The sequence below is a fragment of the Patagioenas fasciata genome, chromosome 19 (assembly GCF_037038585.1).
Source record: "Patagioenas fasciata isolate bPatFas1 chromosome 19, bPatFas1.hap1, whole genome shotgun sequence".
NCBI lineage: Eukaryota > Metazoa > Chordata > Aves > Columbiformes > Columbidae > Patagioenas > Patagioenas fasciata.
Window position 1 is genome coordinate 11,330,001 of NC_092538.1, and position 21,235 is coordinate 11,351,235.

Below are 21,235 nucleotides of genomic sequence, written 5' to 3' on the forward strand. Positions count from 1 at the left end.
AAAGATTCTTTCTAATTTCTGTTTTTTTTTGGGCATTGCCACCTCTTCATCGATAGGAAAAGCACCTGAAAAAGCTGTACTGTGCACACTTTTTCCAAGATCCACAAATTGCTACAGATATAACAATGGAAAAAAACCCCACGGCTGAATTCTGAGAGGGAATGACAAAATTATAATACCCCCATGATATTGTTAAAATTATAAAGGGTCTCCCCTCTAGAAGCGAGAACCAACATTAAAATAATTTCTTGTTTATATCACACTTTTGCATCTCTGTTTACCTAGCGTCAGGAACGCTAAGGGATTTCAGCTTTCCAATTATGATATTGCATTGACCTAACCGGGTTTCCGGAGGGCTCCGGGGAATTCCATGTTTGAAGACTTTGTTCCCACTAAAATAAGATTTAGAAGTACGGTCGTATGAACCTCCCGATCCAGGGCTGGCAAAATAAACCCCGGGATAAACTCGCGTGCAAGCAGCAGAAATGCAAATCCCTTGCTGGGATTGATAAACCAGGGTCGTCGTGAGCCCGAAAAGGAGCCGTGAAAGCTCCAGGAACGGCGCGGCCGCCCGCCCATCGCGGCCGTGATTAACCCCCCGCCCAATTACAGCCCCATTGGCAAAGCAAACAAGGAATTATTGGCTGTTTAGTCGGGCTTTTCTTCTCCCGCTCCGTCCCCTGGTTCTCATTCGGGGTTTTTTCTCCCCTTTTCCTGTCAGGAAAAGAAAAAAGAAAAAGAAACCCATCTGCAAACACCTGATATTCATCTGAGCGCCGCAGTTGTACAGTCTTGTTAAATTGTTACCACCTTTTCCACAAGCAGTTTTGGCAATTAACCTCGTGGCCATGCACTTCAAAGGAAACAACTGTTGAGTTTAACCTCCCTGAGCTACCACGGATTCCTTTATGATTTTTCTTCAAACACTTTCATCCCGAGCAAAAATGCAGACTGATGAGATTCCTCTTTGTTTGTCCATTTTGTCGCTTTATTAAGACGACAAACATCCCAATTCATTTGCGCTATGTTGTGCTCCTCCGAGCACAGGCGGAAAGCGGCTCTGGGGTTCATTCCCATCTCTGGGTGGAATCCCACATCGGGGACATTTGACCCCTCTTTGCCCCTCTTCGCAAACCTCTCGTGTATTTCTCACAACACCTAAAAGCTCAGAAAACAGAATACACAAGCAGAGTTAACGCTAAGGGCATAAGATACCATTTATATATATATATATATAGTAAAACTCCACCGTTAGTGAGAGACAGGACTACTTTGCGCAAGAAAACAGCTCAAAATTCTTCCCCCTTCAATTAGGATACAATTAGGAGACCGGTTGGGGAGACCAGGATCTATATTAGCACAAACTAGTTAACTTTTCCTCCTGTCTATATTTCTGATTACAACATATATTCATTTAACAGACCGCGCAGCTGCTCCTTAAGCAACCTAATAGCAAATGATAGGAAAGTACCAATGCAAATACTACGAGAGCGCGATCAAATTACTCAGAATGTTGTTTCCCCCATTTCCATTCTATTATTATTATACGTTTTTTTTTCCCCCCTCTCCAAAGTAATCACAGAAATGTAAAATGGGTTATTCTGAGGAGAAACTTCCAATAGAGAGCCAAAAAATACCAAAAGAAGCGTTAGAATGACCTTTTGGTAGTGAGCAAGCAAAGGCCGTGCTAATACAGGAGAAGCATCAGTTTCTCTGGCTGGAAACTGCCCGGGGTGGGAGGGATGTAAGGGAGAAGGGACTAAATATTTGTCTAGGAAAAGAATGTAACAAAAGTTTCGTATCTGTCTTGCAGCGCAAGAAGGGGAAGCATTTGGGTGAGCATATGGCATATGTTTCAGCTTGGGAAGGAGCAAAAAAATATCATGATGTTCCGTGCGGTTCAGACCAAATAGAAAACTTATTCTGACTATTCTCATTTGTCAGGGGCTTTTCAAAACTAAGCAGATCTCTAAATGTCACCGAAAGAAGTAAGCGGTGGGTATCGAGTTTACATTTTTAACTGTTTCCACTTTGCATTTTAAGATGCCTGTCAACAAAATGAAAAACTCCTTTACTCGAAAAAAAAAATAAAGAAGAAAAAAAAAAAGAGAAATTAGCACATTAAATGATCCACGGGTCTGGTGCGGCGCTGCACAGTTCAGTGAACCCCTGCCCAGATCAGCAAGATGGCTGGAAATGTCTCTTTCCGTCTGTTTTCCATCTCGCAAGGCCGTGTACTCAGCAGAGTGTGAAGAGCGCCTTCCCCCCCCCCAAACGCCCTCCTGCTGGCCCCCCCAAAAAGCCCCTGCAGCAGAGAACAGGAACTAGAGCAAATGCTTTTGTGAATTAAGAGATCTTGTGAGCGTAAATTTGGTCAGGCTGCTCCTTTCCGCAGGCCAGGCCCGGCTGCTGCCCCAGGATGTGAACTGTCAGTTCGCATAGCTGGTGATGAGTTGCAGAACCATCGCGAAAGGTGAAGACGGCAGAAGCAAGAAAGATTCAAGACTGGTGGAAATCATTTCACAAGGAAAATTTCAGCCATCAGTGGGAGGAAGCTTTGAAAAATGCTGCCATTTCCGAGTCAGAACGAAGGCAAAATTAAATTACTGCCGGTGAGGCGAGCCAAAGTCGCATCTTACCCTAGGGAGAGGTTTGATAATGGTAAACATTTGACAGCTGGCCTGAAGTTGTTATCTTGTTCTAACAGTTGTTATAGTCTGAATGAACATTTCTGATAAGAGAACAGAAAGAAAAACACTAAACCGGTTTAAATTTCTCGCTCTCTGTGTTTTAAGCCGCGCTGCCCAAAGCCAAACAGGTTTAAAGCAGTTTGCCACCATCAGTCCCGTCAAAGCTTCGTTATAAAAATTAACCCTAAATTAGAGTAAAATTGAAAAAACCAATCAATTTCAGCATTAAACTTCAAGATCTACCACAAAACCCTGTTTCTTTTTTACTTCAAGATGCTCACGTACAAAACAAAGAATAATTAGACACCATGGAAAGGTAGCTCCACCTGACCAGAGAAATAATGAATGAAACCCGGCTCTGTTTAAGCAGAAAAAACCATGCTATCTTCACAGGAAATTTAATTATACATAAGATTTTTTGTGCTCGGTTGTTCCTGACAAAGCACGTATTGAGGAGGGAAATAGGGCTCTGCTCTGTGCGGCTATTAGCAGCTCCTCCTTTAGGAAAATACAGCGTGGATATGGAAAGTACATTACACGCATGTCAAAAATCAAACTACCATTCTGGCAGGGCAACCCGGGTGCCTTTTTGTTTTTATTTCCCTTTTTCTTCAATCAGGAATGCATTTCTAAGCTGTTTAACTGCTGCAGCTTAACTCCACAGAACGCATACACTAAACATTTACCTCCCATTAAAAATAATTAAGATGAATATGCGCTGTGGCTATTAAACCCTGTTTAATAACTTACTGAAATGGCCTGTTGGTAAGTCTTGGTATCACTGAGTACCTCAGGCCCTCCTCGCTGCACATGCAAAGGCAAAAATTACAGATTCGTTTTCCCTAATGGTAACGATCCCAACTACAGGCACATGATAACGCTCCAATTAGAAAGGCAGCATGTAAAAACTGTTCCTTACATACATAAATTAACTCCAAAACTCTTTCTGTATCTCCTGCATTAACAGGTAGAAAGTGTTTCATTACTGTTTTCCAAATAACTCTACCCCATCTTAAAGCTAGAGTGTATAAATTGATATTAAAGTATGGTATTTTGAGAATGTTTCAAAGTAAGGTCAAACTCGTATTAAAAACCCTACTAGTGTAGGCTAAAATAACAGTCTGGCGGAGCAGCCTTCGGTGCATCTGGGTTCAATTACCCACTACATCCTTGCTGTGTTTTCTACCAGCAAGAACAACGCAAGCAAGGCTCGGAGTTCACGAATAATGTCAAAGTTAGGTTACTCAGAAGAGGAATGAGATAAATCACCCAAAAGCACAGTGGTATTGGCAGACAATCCTTTTCCCCCGTTACTTCATCACTGAAAGTGGCACAATATTGCATAACAACAAACAGAGGACAAAAGTCCTCGCCTCCCGAGGAAGCTGAGCTTGGCTGGAACGCCTGCTCGCTTACACACGCTCTAAAAGGGAACCAACAGCACACGCTACAGCCATCGCTCCAACCTCATACACAACGCAAACAAACATGATTTACCACACTGTCACCCTGACTGATTTCTTTCCTTTGTGTGTGTTTGACCTCGGAACAATGAGGCTGGATTAACATTAATTATTTGCATTATTTACATTCATTATTTGCGCTCAACAAGCGGCTGCGCGGAGCAGGGGCTCCAGCACCACGCTGCCCAAAGCAGAAAGCGGTTGGGACGCTTGTTGAAGTACCGACTGTCCCCTTTCTAACCAGCTCACCAGCGCCCAGAACTTCCACCTATACAAGCATCTTGTGCCCTGTTTTCATGTTGTCGAGCTGGTTAACGAGGATTTTAGAGCTGTGTGAGTACAAAACAGGATGGGATGGGAAAGCAACATGATGGGATGGGATGGGAAAGCAACATGATGGGATGGGATGGGATGGGATGGGAAAGCAACATGATGGGATGGGATGGGATGGGAAAGCAACATGATGGGATGGGATGGGATAGCAACATGATGGGATGGGATGGGAAAGCAACATGATGGGATGGGATGGGAAAGCAACATGATGGGATGGGATGGGAAAGCAACATGATGGGATGGGATGGGATGGGAAAGCAACATGATGGGATGAGATGGGATGGGAAAGCAACATGATGGGATGAGATGGGATGGGAAAGCAACATGATGGGATGGGATGGGAAAGCAACATGATGGGATGGGATGGGATGGGAAAGCAACATGATGGGATGGGATGGGAAGGGAAAGCAACATGATGGGATGGGAAGGGAAAGCAACATGATGGGATGGGAAGGGAAGGGAAAGCAACATGATGGGATGGGATGGGAAAGCAACATACTTGGGACTCACCTCAGCAGTGCTGGGGGTAAGAGAATGCCAAACAGGGAGCAGCCATCCCAGGGATCACATAGAAATTGGGCTACACCATCCAAAAGAATCAGCGTACAACAGAAGTTAGACTTGCACATCACAAACCTCTCTGGAGGAAAGGGAACGTCCCTGCACTGCACACTTTGACCTCTCTGATTAGGCCAAAGTTGTGGGATTGTGCTTAGATCGTGAATAAAATCCCAACAGCAGCTCTGCTGGCAAACCCAGATGCTCCTCCAGGGAACGCAACGATTGTCTTCGCGTCCATCAGGGCCCATAAAAAAACCAATTGTCAGGAAAGTTGCTCAAAATTCTGTATGTTCTGGGAACACTGTATAAAGTACTTAATTCTGAGCAGCTCTATAGAAAACACAGCAAAAGCCAGCAATAAATCACCACCATCAAAAATGCACTTGTTTTGTATGAGGAGCTATTTTCTCCATCCTGTATTCTGCCTGCATCAAAGTAATAACACATCTGCTAAACAATCCATCAGGTTAAATTTAGAGGAAAAAGTGTCTTTTACCCAGTCAAAACACTTCCAAATTAGAATACAATGGTATTTTAAATCATGGAATATCCACACGCCACATTATACATATATATATTTATTATAAATTCATCCTACTGTAACGTATCTAATTACATAAGGTCATTTCTTATAGAAAAGCACCAGTATGAAAGTTTTATGCAAGAGCAGTCTGGCTGTTTATTAATTTACTGTCACGGATGAGAAGCCCTGCACTGGTTGTATGCGACACACTTGTGCGTCCCGCAATAGCAACCTGCCCCGCTTACAGAGTATTAACCAGCCATCAAAGTGGGGACTGAGCGGAGCTCAAGGGTCAGTCCCTGCCTATATCCGCACAGCAGCCATCGGCTCCCTCTCCAGCACTTGCCTCCTGCTTCGCCTGTTTCCCTAGAGACCGGCGTTTCCAATCAATGCTATAAATACACGGAGTAATCGAGCATCTTGTGAAGCAAACCTTCCAAGTCGTTTGCCATCTCAGGAATGTTTTAAACTTCTGGAACAGAAAATGATCTTGGTTTGTAAAGAATATGATGGACCTAGAACTGAGAAGATAAACCCGCCCTTGGACGGGTCATCACTGGCGGCAGGAATGGTAAATTTTGGCAATGGCAACATAGACCAGGATCACCAGAACCACGTTCAGCCATCATAAAGCCGTTCTCAGACAAGGTGCAGCTGACTGATGTCTGCTTTTATTGATCTTCCTCCACCACATTCAAATTCAAGATTTCCAAGTACAATCACCTCCCATATACAACAAGGTAATTAAAAACACTGAGATATACACGATATAAAAAGCCAAAGCAATCACTGGTTTCCTACTGACCGTACTGGGAAGAACTCTGCACCGGTGGCTATGCGGGGGGAAGAGGTGAAGTCCTCTCTCACAACACAGTTTTAACCTCTGCAGTAAACCTGGTTTAGACTGAATTTACTTCCAGAACATCAGTCCCGCACTTGCACGCTGGTACTGGGAGCTGCGGCGGAAGGGGGGTCGTGGGGTTTCGTGTCTTACGGAGAACAAAGCGAAGCAACTTCAATACAACCTGGAAACAGAGCTGCAGGCAGAACTGCCTTACGTAAAAGTGATGTTCTTGTGACTACGGTGTGTAAGTGTCTGCTCTTATCTCATAAAAAGATCCTTTTGCAGTGAGTGGTTTGGTTGGGTTCCTAATGCAGAGGAAAGGCCTCAGTCTCAGCTGTAGCACTTCAAGCCATAAAAGTCACAAGAGGGAAAAGATAAGGGAAGCCAAGTGCTTAATACTGGACAGCAACTTTCTTTAAATCTCTTTTACTCTCTAATTAACAATAGTGAACCTCCTATGTAACAGTAGAACATGGTGGGTGCCTTTCCCGCATCCAGAAAGCGAGGAAATGCGCTGGGGTTCGGCAAACCAATGTAACGCTTTGCCTGCAGCTTTGGCTTCTTGCTTTATAGGATTGATTGTGAAAGGAGACATAATTAAAGGGTTTTGGAGGATACCTGAAACCAGTATGAAATATGCATAATTCCAGGTCAGCACCCAGCAGAAAATTAGTAAAACATCACTTCCGTCCATTTGCACGTTATTATAAAGATGCAAGCAAGCAACACCATGAGAGCCCAAAAATTCTCTTTATAATTTCCTAAAAATCAGGGATTTAGAAGCTATCTGAAAAAGGGATCTCAGTCACTGCTCAAGCACACGATTTTTTTTAAAAAATGGATTTTCAAAAGTTTATGGTCAACTTAAACGGTTGAAAAATGCAAGAGGCGCACTAAGGCTATTCAGTTCCTTAAAACAGACGGAAGGGATACGTTTGTCTGAAATTTGGTCCTAAGTTCTTAAGTGGCCTTGTGTTATTTCAGTGTGTTGTAACTGTTGAGATGCTGTTGCTCATAGAACATCAGCCACCGTGCACTCTGATTTATAACAAATTCATAGCGGAAAACCGTTCAGATGCTCTGGCATCCTTCTGAAGAACGGTGAACTTCAAGATGGTCTTTTGGACAAGGCTTTGGGAGAGTTAAGCACCGCATTTCCAGCGGATTAAGAATGAAAGCCATTTAGTTTTTTGCTTTACCTTTGAGTTTCCTCTGTCTTCAGCCTTTAGGGATGTGAGATGGACAACTTTGCTTCCACACTTTCAGATCGTGGTAACCAAAGAGGTTGCTGTTCTACTGAGCAACCCAGAAACACAAATCCATAAGATATTCTTTAATTCTGCAACATTTGAGAGCGCTCGCTTACATTTGCTAAGTACTACATCGCCTAACAGAACATAGACCAAGTGATCCCCGTTCTGGACGATCCTTCTGAAGAGCTCCTGCAGATTAAGTACACACAGAGCATTACATTACTGAATGCAGATCGAGCCAGTTTGGAATTAGCAAATTATTTTTAAACGCTTTACATGTGATTACACCCAATGAATAAATAAATACACATTCACGATGGAGAAACGTTACGGTTCAGAAAAGCGATACAACATCTTTCAGCTACCCTTTCTTAAAACCCTAATATGCTTGTGCATAAATCAAGCCCTTAGCTTGCTCGGGTAGGCTCTCACGCAGCCGTGCCGATGGTGCTAATTCAGAGCAGAAAACGCTCTTATTCCAGGCCACTGCAGTGAAGTGACATTTACCTAATGCAGCTATAAATTTCCTGATAATTAGTGGGCAGCTGACGGTGATGCAATCTGACTAGTGCAGCAATGCCGGCCTCCAACTAGCTCTCCAACACCCACAAGTTAATCAGATTTAGAGACAGAAATTTCCCAAATTCCGAGGAGCGCGATGGCTCGCAGACCAGGGCCAGCGCTGCTCAGCTCCCACCAGCCGCTCTCCTCTTCTCACGTCCCAGCCGATGCTACGAACAGGACGTAAATCCCCTTCACACCCAACCATCTTCAGTGTCAAAACTCTCACCTGACTTTGCATGTTGCGATAAGTAAGCAGCATTTCCTGACTTCTACAGAACTCTGGAGTAAATTTAGGTAGGTTCACACAGCTAAAATGCTGACATTTTGAAGTGTACAAGATAGCGTCTTCATAAACAATTCTCCAAAGTTCTAAAATTTTACAAGCCTCTGAGATTCCTGAGCCGGTTTGGAAAGTTTCCGATGCCATTTAGACCTTTAAACCTAAGTAGTCAGGGAATGACTTAAAAAATCTGGCACCAAACCACACACAAACTCCCGCCTACTGTGAAACGCAGAGTCCCCAGTGTCGCTTCATTCTATGCCACTACTGCACAAAATCATTCAGTTTGATAAAATGATATTAAGGAACCTTACTTTTCGTTTTCTTTTTGTTGTTTTCAAACATAATGCTGGAAAACCTTTGCATTCTAATACTTTGGAAGTATAAGAGTGATTAAACAGTAGCCCTAGATGGCCTAGTGCAGTAGGTTTATTTAACACTGCAAGAACTACTATGGAAGTTGTAAGTAGATTCTCAGAGAGAAAACACAGACCCATCCTTTAAAACACTTTCTCAAAACAATCTTTGAGCTCTTAGGTTGTCCTGGTTTTATTAAAAATCAAGTTTCTCTTTTAGTGAATTTTGCCTGTCAGCTAAAGCTTCATAAGAGCTGCGTTTTCCTGGAGAACCAGATCCATGTTTTGGTGAACACAGCAATGGAATGCAAACCTATTGATAAGCACGGATGGACATCTTGCAAGAGGGGCAACGAGAAACCGGTGACCAAGAAACCGACCAACGGTGTATAACATTCCATTCACGTGAATACTTCATATAAAAGTGGGAGATCACGAGGATCTCGTCCCCTTTTTCCTTCTTTGTCCCTTTTGCTTATGGCCGACATTAGGAGAGGACCTTGTGAGTTGTCCCTGCGAACTGAGGCCTGGTGAGAGACTGAATCCAGCTCTGGTTGGCTGCAGAGTCCAGTCCAGGACTTTGGGTGCCGGCTCTGCAGTTGCTGAGACTTTCAAGATTGGTTTTGTATATTTTGTATTATTTTCTCTATTCTTATCAGTAGCATTAGTAAAACATCTTTAACTTTTCCAACTCTCTTCTCTCTGTTCTTCTTCCCCTCCTGATCTGAGTGGGAAGGGGGGAGAGGGAGGGGCAAAAGGAGGAAGTGGGGTGGTAGAGGAGGTTAACAATACATCTGCCAGGGTTTGATTGTCACCCCGCAATCTAAACCCTCGACATAGGTGCACCATGAACGAGCCCAGTCAATCAGAGAAAACCCTTCTCCCTGTTATTTTCTTGAACAAAACGTTTCTTTATCGCACTATTTCATAAAGCAAAGGTGCATAGGGCACGTCGCCGCTCCTTTAACAAATGGAACATCTCCCCTCTGGATCAACAGCACCCTACATGAGCACAGACCTGACGCGGCAGTAACTGCAGAGCCCAGGATGGGTTTTAACAGCCCTACCTAAGCTCAATGAAGTCGGGCCATGTTTTTCCACGTACTCAGCTTTTTACTTCACACACTAATTATAGCCTGTGCTGATCTTTAGAAATGGAAAAACCCACAGAATTTTTAAAAGCTACAACAGGGTGAAATCATTACTTTATTTTGGTTTGAATTCCTGGTTAATGGAAGTGTCAGACCATCTAGATCCTACCAATATGCTTTCGGAATCTGTCTTTAGTTCCAGGCCCAGCACCAGATAGGAACTTTCTGCCCCCTCTCTGATTTAAAACTTGGTTCTAAGCATTACTTCTTGCCATTCTTTTTCCTTATTAAAAAGGGCAGTGAGGAAAAAAAAAAGATGATTAAAGATATCAAACAAACACCAAACCTCATGTGAATGGAGTGTTGGAAAATAAAGTACGATTTAATGACGTGAGAAATTAGATGAAACTGTCAAGTTTAAAGAATCTTAAAATGGTTAACAGGTCAAAACATAAAAACTTCTTTATGTATAGAGTGAATATAAAGGGAACATGGTAAGTATCTGCCAAGGGTTAATTGCGACCCTGCATGAAAAGCAGTTAACAAGTGAGAGTTAGAACACCCAGGAGGACAAGAAAAATTTTTCCAGTGCCATGAGAAATAAACAACAAGGGGGAAATATTTCCTTTGGCCACCGTTACCTCCTCTCCAAAAGCTCAGAGGAGCAGTGGGAATGCCAAGGCCTGGTTTGCTCTTGACTCCCTCCGAAACATTTGTCTTCATTACCACTCTTTTTAATCAGGGCTCCTTCATGAGTGTTTCTGCTCAGCCCCCGAGGGGCGACTCCGGGCTGCGATAAATCAGCGTCCGCACCGCAAGTCACTAATCAGCACTCTCCGGGAAAGAATAACAGCAAAGTGCAGACCACGAGAGGCTCGGAGCAACCTGAAGGCTCCGTGGCCTCGAGGAAGAACGGCCTGCATCAAAAGCAGCGGCAGTGAACCATCGCTGCCTCCCGGCTTCGCCGCACTCGCGTTCCGAGAGGTTATTTCGGAGCCTCTTGCGCACAAATCGTTCTCGTTGTGCAAAGGGGACTTTATCGATAAAGAGGAAACGCGCTGTCACCCTTGAGCTGGCTGCAACTAATTCACTGTATTTCACTTCTACTAGAAAGCGTTCAAGGGATCCAACTTAGTACTGGATACCTAGTCCTGCAGCATCTGGAGAAAACAAATCAGTATCTAATGAAACTGAATGAAAAGGGAAACTGATAGAAGAGAACACATTCCCAAGACATCTCCCACATTATTGCCGTGGAAGATGAAAATATTTTGTCCACTCCTTTAATTTCAAAAGGTTCTTTATAAACACAACTAAATAGATGTCATCGTAAAAGGAAATTATCTGCATAGGTTATTGGTACTCACGACGACCTCCCTGCATCGGATCCCTTTAAAACCACCGCATGATGTTCCAACTGCAGAAACAATATTTCAATACTCATTATTATTCCTTCAAACTGTCCAACCTCCCAAGTCCACGTCAACACTTGCCAAACACAGCACAGAAAAAACGCTCAATGCACACCCAAAACCTTGCTGTGTTTTCCCAAGTACCTCGGATGCCAACACCGCTATGAAATAACTGCGAGCTGTAAAACCGTACTCAGTATTGGCACCCAAATTAGCCAGCTAAGCATCCTCCTGCCCAAGAGCCGTTAGACAAAAATCCCAGAGCAAGCTTTTCCAAACCCACAGCTGCAGCCGGTCACAATTCTTTCCCCATTAAGACTCATCTCTATGGCACCTGGAAACCTGGCCCGTGGAGATAAAGCAATTATGGCCATCCACGGAAAGATCACACAAGAATCTTCCACCCTTCCTACATCCGGAGCTCTGGAAGGTCCAGAAATCGCAGCCTTCAGCACTGAAACTGAGTGTTCCTGTAGAAAATCCTGCTACAGTCCTAAATCAAGAAACCAGGATTATTTATTGCTGTTGACTTTTTCCTTGAAGTTTTGGGCTATATAAACTGTAGAACAGATTCGGTTGTAGCCAGGAGGTAAAGAGGAACTCCTGCAAATGCTTCTACATGGCCCAAATATTGTGATTTCTCGTTTGTGCTTCCATTCGGTTTTTCTACAGATGTGGAGCCATAGCCAAGTCAGCTTCTGTGCCTCATGCACCGGGAGTTTGAAGATAGTTTTGGATTCTGGGTTTAACTCTGAGGTGAATTAAGAAAGGATAAAGGTCCAATGCTTTAGAGCAGCTGGGCTTCAGAGCTTTGCAAGTGTCCCGTTAGCAAGGGCTTCTTTCGGTTATTAACTGGATTTTGGGGAAACAGAAGCAGGACCCGCATCACTTTGCGCCCAACCCCTGCCCAGGGTGTTCACCAAGCACTGAGCACCAGGGGACACAGCAGCTGCTGCCCAAAGGTTCAATCCCCAACGCCAGAGGGGAAGGAAGGAGACACAACTGCTACGAACTCACCGTGGACTTGGGAAGGGTTGTAGGGTCACATCTGGGTTTATTACACTTAGAGGGGTTACCGCAAGCAACACAAAAACATTTGCTATGGCGCGTTAATCAAAATACAAGTAAATAACCTGCTAATTACACTTACTAATTAATATGCATTTGAATTTAGAAGTTATCTACATAGCTAATTTCAGATCGTTAAAAGGAGCACACAGTATTCAGCTTATAAAGACACGATCTTTTGAGCACTATAAGCAGGCAGTTCAGTAAAGTTGGAGATGGGTTATATTGGAAGAGCGGCTAAACCAGAGCACGGAATGCAACAAAAATATCAGGAGAGCTGCTAAACCAGATCACGGAATGTAACAAAAATATTCCTTGCATCAACAGCGCTCCTTTACTTCAAAGAATTCAAGATACTCCAGCGTTCCTTTCCCAAAGATGAAAATTGTCATTTAAGTTGTCTGGTCCCGCTCCACTTAAATGATCCTTTAATTTCCTTTCTGGTTCCCCAGCCCTCAGGTGGCTGCGGCGCTGCCGTCTGCCCTCGCTCGCATGTCGAGTTCACAGCTCCGCTCCTGATCTCATGATCCTCTCTCCAAACAGCCTTTGCAGCAGCGTTTCCTGCCTCGCTCCCCTTGCGTGACACAGGGCTCGGTCGGACCCGCTGCCGGCTCCGTCCCGCGCGTGGAACCCGGAGTAAACCCGGAGTAAACCCACTGTGAACCTGGAGTAAACCCAGTGCAGCCCCAAGCCCCTCAACCCGGGGCCCGACAGCCGGAACTGGCTTAGGAAGTGCTCTAATGGTTACCAAATTTTTGGGAACTGCCTTGGTTTTTCTGAGCTAAACATATGTTTAGTAGCAGCAGCATCCACCGGCACCACTTGACCTCACGGCAGCCTTTGAGTTGCTGATTTTTCTTCTTTTTTTTTTTTTCTTTGCTTGAAAAAACAAGAAAACTCTTACCAGATAGCACATGATGTAAATGCAAAATTATGTTGTGAAATGACTGCAAACATGCTGTTTTCCAGATGTTTGACGAGACAGTAAAGAAACAGCACAGAGAAGGGTCAACAGTTTCTGTCGGAGCCTCCGCTGGGTTCCGCGTGAAAAAAAACCAACCCAAAGCCCACCGTTCAGATCTCATAAATTCAGGGGACTCCGGGCAGCTGTCAGGCTATTTAGACTTCCGAAATAAAATGCGAGGTTCCTCTGTCACCTGCCAAATTTCACTCCATCCATAGGCGGTTAAAAGACGTTTGACTGTTAACATTCTACAAATTTCCTAAATCTATTATTACCTCGAAGGAAAGCGACTGCCTGGGAATCGCTGCTCCTGGGCTGAGCTACCTGAGGTGCGTACGAATACAAACCTGCCCCAAACTGCACGGAAACAAAGCTTTGCAGGAGAAAATTATCGAAAAGAATTGGAAGAAGAGACTAAATAGAAGCTGCCAGGCGCTTCCCCTTGTCCCCACCATGCCAAGAATGACACAAGGAACAGCAGCTTCTATTTCTCATCTTGTTTTGGTGTCAGAAGGACAGACGGATCACCCGTTGCTCACGATGCTGCGAGCAGCACGGGGCCCCAGGAATGTGCAGAGAACGGGACGACTTTGCATGGAGCCAGCAGGGCTGGGATTTCACTCCTTTCCAAGCCTCCTTCCTCTCTCAGGACACAAACCCGACCTTTGGGACGAGACCATGGGGACCAGCTCTTCTAAGACTCTTTCTATGCTTTTCTACACAAGTGATTTTTACTGAGTGCTCGTGATGGGCTGGGTGATACTTTTTACAGAAAGCAGATAAATTAACCTGGAATTTCTGCGTGTTTCTACATTGGAAAAGACCAACCATAACTTACAGCTCTGCCAAAATGCCAACGAGGGTTTTAGACCCGCCCGTTTCTTAGTGTGTGAACCACTCAACGCAGAATCAGCCCAAACTCCTTTTGAAGACCCTGAGCTGCTCTAAACCTGCCCATGGGGTTCTGGCTCCACTGATACTGCCCCCGCAGACACACCCCAAACCTACAGTGAATTCATTCAGCAGCAAATCATGTCCAGAGCATTTCTGCTCTCTTTCTGGGCAGTAATGAGGAGAAAAAGTCCCTGTGCTCTGCTATCAGAGCTGGATGTTCTCCCTCCAGGAAAGCCCCACTGAAAAGATGAGCTGGATTTCCCTGTGTTACTGACTCTATAAACTCCCCAACTTGTCTTTTCCATGTTATTACAGCATTAAAATACTAAACGAATCAAAATATATATTTTATTTACAGTGAAGGAAATAATTCATTTGGTTGTGAAAGAGTTAATAAGGAAGAAAATCACACACAGTGCATGTTAAAGGTTAGAGGAATAATCAGTCATTTGAAAAACACTACATAAACATTTTTCCGGATGCAATTTTCAGTCCAAGGATACATTTCCCAGTAGAAATCAGCAGCTAAAAAGGAAATCATTTAGTCTCCATAAGTGCCAAATTGTATCCTGATTTTTCCTGGTCTGGCTCGACTTTCAAAACTAGTGGTTCAACTTCTGCAATCTTTCACCCAATGACTATGTAAACACATCCTTATAAGACAGACATAATCCTTGGGTGGGCCAATTTATGTTGGATTATGAAAATACTTAGAGTACAGAATCGTATAATGACTGTTGTCCTTTGGTTTTCGACTAAACGGAAAAAAAACCCCGCTAATACAGCCGGCCTACCCTGTTTCAAAAGGCAATCCGCGACCTTCTTCTGTTCCAACTGTGTCAACATCTTTTGAGAGTAATTAGGTACCGTTAAATGTATTATTTAGTTATCACAAGCGCTATTTTAATGGCGCCTAATGTGACACGCATCTATTTCGAGCTTTGGTCTGCGTTTCAAGGTGGTGGGTAAGCAAAGGCCGCCCCACACGCTTGGGGAGAATTAACTTGTTACGCACACCAGCCAGAAACACAACTCTCGCTCGCAAAAATACTTTGGCTACTCTCTGTTTGGTTAAAGGTTATATAAATAGTAGCTTTAAGAAGGATAAAACAATCTCCATACAAAGCAAACAAATTCATCTGTAATTTATTGCTGTCTGATATGCACATACACATCCCCACGTATAAATGTATACTTTCAAAAATTATCTGTTCCTGCAACATTTACGCTTTCGGCAACGTAAGTAACAATGGAAACTTATTCTTCATGGAAAGGTAAATTCTGCTTTTTCGCTTCCTTTCTGAAACTCTGGAGCTTTCACAGGCGACTACAAAAGCCCGCGTGCTAAGGCCAACAGGCTCCTACCTTCAGCACTCCCCATGTGGTCAAAGAGAACTCGCCTTTCCTCCGATGGATAAAGTTATGCGAGAGAAGACATTTTTCTGGTCTACAGAGAGTAAAGAATAAATTATAGTGATAAGATCTGGAAAAGTTTGGTTGGAAGTTAAGAGATTTTCACATCTGTGTCTACACATCCACGCCTTGGGAATAATGTATCTCCAGGAACAGTCACACAAAAATGCAAGAAATTATTCTCTGAAACGCAGCAAAACCATTCATTGTACTTCTGTCTGCACTCTGAGTAGCAGCCTACACGCTAAAATGCTTCCCCCTAATTAAAAATACTATTTGATGTGTGCATGCATTTAAAAACTCCCCAAACACTAATGTGTATACAGCTCAACTCACCAGCACGTTATTCCCACTTTGAACTTAAGTTAAACTATTTGTGCTGTTCAAACGTAAACTGAGCGATGCTGCGAGTCCGCACGTAACACCACGACACCAACTACTGGGCCTGAAGTCACCAACCACCATTCCCTGGGTTTTTTATGGCTTTGGATTCACCTGCACCACTTTTCCAGGCTGCGTTGTGAACAATAGCCCGATATCGCATCAACGACATCTGAGAAATTGCTCCTCGCTTATTTAAAACAAAGCGATCACGGTCCAGCCTCTCGCAAAGCTCCGCAGACCTCGTGCGGAACACACGCAACGGGAATACAAATCTACTGAACTGTTCCAACGCTTCCTCGAAGCTTTTTGTGGCAGCTCAAGATAAGAGAGTGACTGGAAAATGATGCGCAGCCTAATCCGTGTATGAACGTTGTCTCCTTTTATAACACAGCTACTCGGATAACGGCAACGCAAGGCACACGTTAACGCGCCGCTCCACGGTTTTACTCCCACAGAACAAAAAGAAGAAGAAGAAAGTGACTTGAGCCATTAAGACTCACCACGCTTGTCTCTGGACGCCTACTACAATTGATGATTTCATAGAAAGATCGTGTTGTTAGCTGCTAATGCGCAGAAATACTAAAAACCCAACGCATTCCACAAAACAGCAAAGAGCAAGCACAGCAAACACACACCGAGGTCCTCCAGCTACAAGGGCTTGAGTGCCCTTCAGTGCAAGTATTAGATCTTAGATGGGCACTTTTACCCCACTTTTGGACAGGACAAAGCATTCAAACAGATTCCCCAGGGCAGAATTGTACCGGAGTCACTAAGCAAGCCCCAGCACCTCTTGGAAGCGTCAAAGATTTTGTTTAAAATCAAGAATTTCTGGTTGACATATTTCACGTTCCTTTCTGATTTGAAACACCCCGCTCTGAAAGCCACCATTATTTAAAAGTGAAGAAAGAAAAGGGAATTTGCCCCATTTCTCCCCACTCTTCACCCTGCTATTGTCCCCCGTATCTATTTCCAGGAAGCCGTATTCATTAGGGTTAATCTGCCCGCTAAATGAATAAACAAAGGATTTCTCTGTCACCGAGAGGCCAGGTGAGCCGATATCATCTTCTAACACAGAAAACCATCCGCACAAATACAGCGCAGGAAATTACCTGCTGCAATCCCACACCTGGGATCATTTGGCAAGTAGCTCAGAAATGTTGAGTAGTTGACTGAAATCAAACTAATTATGTCTTCTTTTTTAATGCGGGTTTATCTAGCAGCAGAAAAAGGGCCTTTCTGAAAACGTGACGCAAAAAGATCTCAAATGTCTCGGCTTGCTACACTTCAATATTTCAGAAAATTTCCTCATATGAAAATGTTATGTGGATTTGTGTAATTAAAGTATTCTGCTTACTTCCTAATGACAATTACCCATGGTTGTCTCCAGCAGCGCCCGCGCTGCAAAAACATACAAGTTTACAAATAGTTGCTGTAAGAATCTAATGAAAGATCAAGAAAAAAGGTCCTAATGGAGCTGCGAGAAACACCGACGTAAATAAAGCACCTAAAGCGATAATACAAACCTACGCACGTAAGTCCTTGCGTAGACCCGACTCGAAGTGCTGTTATTTATCTGGTAGATGCCATGGAGCTTTAGAAACGTCTGGCGTGGTTTGAGATGACACCCAAAGGATGAGCTTTTTGTGTAGCAGCAAACACTGAGGGTGTAATGAGTGTGAAGAGAGGTTGGGGTAATTCCTGAGGAAACCCAAGATGAGATAAGAAGCACCCAAAGGCTTAGATGAGAGTGTATGAACCTCGCACGTGTTACAGCGGAAGAGGAGCCAACATGGGGATGGGGAACCGTGGGAACTGTTGCGCCAAAGGAGGACGATCCTGGACCCACCGAGATGAGACAAGGGGTATGAGCATCAAGGAAACAAGAACGGGAGAGGTCACAGGATTCATGGAGGAAGAAGGGCCAGGCCTGGCCCGCGGTGCTCCCAATGCTCCCGTCCCTCCCCATACACCCCTTCTTTTTGATGTTCCCTCTACAGCGAGCAAGAAGAGATAAATTAAAATTGAGAACCTAGAGAGCTCTTTGATCCTATTGCCTGGAAATATGTGTAAGAATATTTTCTCCAGACGTCCTTTTGCTATATATGGAAACCAAATGCTGACTAATCATATAAACCTTCTGGTGCCTACGCACAGCTGGAATCCGCAGCAGAACACTGTCACAGCGGCACAGGGAGACGTGGAAAACTAAGGAGTTCGCTTTGGTGCGGAGAAAGAAGAGAAAATGGTGATCAAAGGCACTGGAGGCCAGATTAGACAAGAGAGAGAGTTCCTAGCTGCTTGGCTTTTAAGATACAAGTGACATATTTATGACTTATTCTTGTATTACTGAACTTTAAGAGTCCGAGTACTGATTATCCGTTTTCCAAGTTTATAGAAAAATGATTCTTTAGGAGACCTGCTGACTCAGGGCGACGCTAATAGGATACAAAAGTCTGAATTTGGGTTTATTGGTTTAGAGCTAGCACCAGCTGGTAGCGATAGAGCCATTCAGAGCCGTTTATCCAGATGCACCCTGAGTCTCGGCCAGGAACAGAAAGATCCAGCAGCTGAAAAAGGGAGGTGAGAGGTGCAACCTGCCCGCCGGGCATCACCTTTTGGGCAGGGATGGAAGCTCAGAGGTGGCACCGGCTGCTGCGGTGGCTGCCGGGGGACAGCGCGGCTCCGCTTCTATTTCTACAGGCACTCATCCTCTGGAATTACACCACGACCTCAACAAGTGGGAACAATCTTTCCCTTTCTAATGACAAAATACATTCAATTCGTACATTCTTAAAGCGGTTTCAGTTTATGCGAATGGGATTGTATTGATCCCCAAACATCAAGATGGAACCTCTTGGAACTTTCTCTTTTAAACCTGCATTCTTGGCTGTTAAGACTTTGTGATGGTGCTGTTATGCTAACGGAAGTTTGTGGCAATACACAAATTAATGGCTAAACATCAGGAGATAACATATAACATCAATAAATCTGCTTAAAAACAGGACTAACATTCCGGAGTAAACCAACCTCAAGACAAAACCTCTACAACGCTACTATTTAATCTTTAAATCACCTTTTTGGATCACATTCCTTTAGGATATAGACATCATAATGTTAGCGGTCGCAGCATTTAGGGAAATGACTCTAGTGCGCGTGTGAAAACCCCGTGGTGGCTCCACAGGGTGGGCTGGAAGTTCAGGTTATCCTGGTGACACCAACCACCCAATGAATGTCTCACCAAGTGACCCCTTACACTGGCTTTCCAGTGGCATACTGAACATACCAAGTACCAGATAACTAATACAGGTACATTGCTGTTCATTGTGAAATTCGAGAGTACAGCAATACAAAATACAGAGTATTAGCAGCACTAATTACTGGAGTTCATCAGCAATTTACTGAATCCCCAGTACGAGCAGTGGCAGAAACACAAACTTGAAGAAGAGCGCCAGTTCTTGCTCTTCACTTATCGTAAAGTGCTCATCAGCACGGCATACCTAATTAATGCTTTCAATAGGTGTTAGAAACTCCTCGGCTGCGATGCGGTGAATGCGTTATGAGCAGGCAAAGGCAAGTGGCTACGGTTCGGAGGCACAAAGGTGAGATAATGGCTTCCACATCACTGAACTGCCAGCCCCGCTCAGCATAAAGCGCGGCATCTGGAGACTTCAAATCATACAGCCGTTTAAAAATATATAGAATGTTAAATTAAATGACAAACACGAGACATGTCACCTTTTAGAGGCAGACATGTAAAACCAAAGCATATGTTCTCCAACTATATTTGCTTCAGGATCAGCAACATTTTCGTAACCTTATTAGTTTCTTGACTTGGTTTTAAACACGGAAGGATGGATATACAAATAAGTTACAGGTCCTCCGCGTGATATCCTCGATTATAAGTCAATCTCTACTAGCAAAATAAGTGAAGAACTCCGGGTTTAACTCTTATGGAGCGTTTGGGAGGTGAAGACAATGAGAAAAAATTTTGACAAGCTATTAGGGATGCGTCACGGTTCAAGGCAAGGTGGCAATAAACCATGGCAGACGCTCCCTGTTATCCCCTCACTTCCCGCCACCCCAGTCCTTTAGATCGGAAAGATGATAAGAAAGGTAAGGGGAAAGGAAGAGAGACTTAGAGTACAGCATCCTAGGAAAAACACGCAGGCAAAACTCCGACAAGTACAGCCACCTAGGACTGAGCTGAAAGAAAATTCAGGACAGGTTGAAAGCTCCTCCGGATTTTGAGCTCTGAATCTAAGCAGCTTGTGTGCCTAACTTTCAAACCTACATTTACAATCAAATCCTGCGGCCTCTCCATGTGCCGAACTCTCGGTGACACCCGCACCCCAGCGCTTCATCAACGTGGCAGCGCCGTGGAGCGTGCAGCCAGTGCTTTGTGCATGCACAGCCTTCCACCCAAGGGTAAGTAAAAGCCTGTAGCCAGGCCAACAAAGCTGAATTTCATCTGTCCACTCACAGCAACATGGAAGTGGTACCTGCTGATGACATTAAACAAAACATTACACTCGCAATTCAGATTCCTTTTCAGCTACCTGCTATATGAGCCTATCAGTTAAAAATTGCCGATTTAACATACAGCAGGATAGTTTTGAAAAGTCATTACTTCACGTGCTGCTCTATCCTGCCCTCCTCAGCCACCAAAAAGGATTTTATGGCATGAAGAACAGTCGATACCGCCTAATAATCAACAATTAATAGACCGAGCCCTTTAAGCACGTGGCTGCACATCCTCCTGCCGCAATAAGGACGGATTCTCTTTCTTCACGGGCACTGTAAGAACAGCACTAAACAACCGCAGTATAATGTGTTTTTTGCAAGCCAGATTGCCAAAGTTTCAGTTGCATGTTTCATTAGAGAAAGGAAAAGGCATCAGCAAAACTTTGAAGTAAAATCATGAAGTGGTGAAGCGCTGCTTGCAGTTCAGCTTATTGTGCATCAAAGTTTAAACTCTGCTTTCAAGCTCGGTTTTCCAAACACGCTGTCACTCACTATCATACGGGTTGAAAATAAGAGAAAGCAAAGATGAAATGTAAATGATTTAAATGCATGCATATGTTCTTTTGTAAAATGCATAATGCATCTGCAAAGTTCTTCCTCATATTTTGGACACAAATCAAG

The 21,235-nt window shown here is 43.9% G+C and overlaps 1 protein-coding gene and 1 long non-coding RNA gene across 19 annotated transcripts in view; one reads left to right on the top strand and one right to left on the bottom strand.

Moving 5' to 3' along the window:
* Nucleotides 1-21,235, bottom strand: part of BCAS3 (BCAS3 microtubule associated cell migration factor) — a 285,403-nt gene that overhangs the window by 139,335 nt on the left and 124,833 nt on the right. The gene's annotated exons all lie outside the window — the stretch shown is intronic.
* On the top strand, nt 4,192-9,573 carry LOC139829472 (uncharacterized). Of its 2 annotated transcripts, none has more exons than XR_011741944.1 (3): nt 4,192-4,486; nt 5,683-6,658; nt 7,637-9,573. It is a non-coding gene; the product is annotated as an uncharacterized lncRNA (long non-coding RNA). The 2 variants fall into 2 exon arrangements; XR_011741945.1 differs by having other exon boundaries at nt 4,194-4,486; nt 9,088-9,560.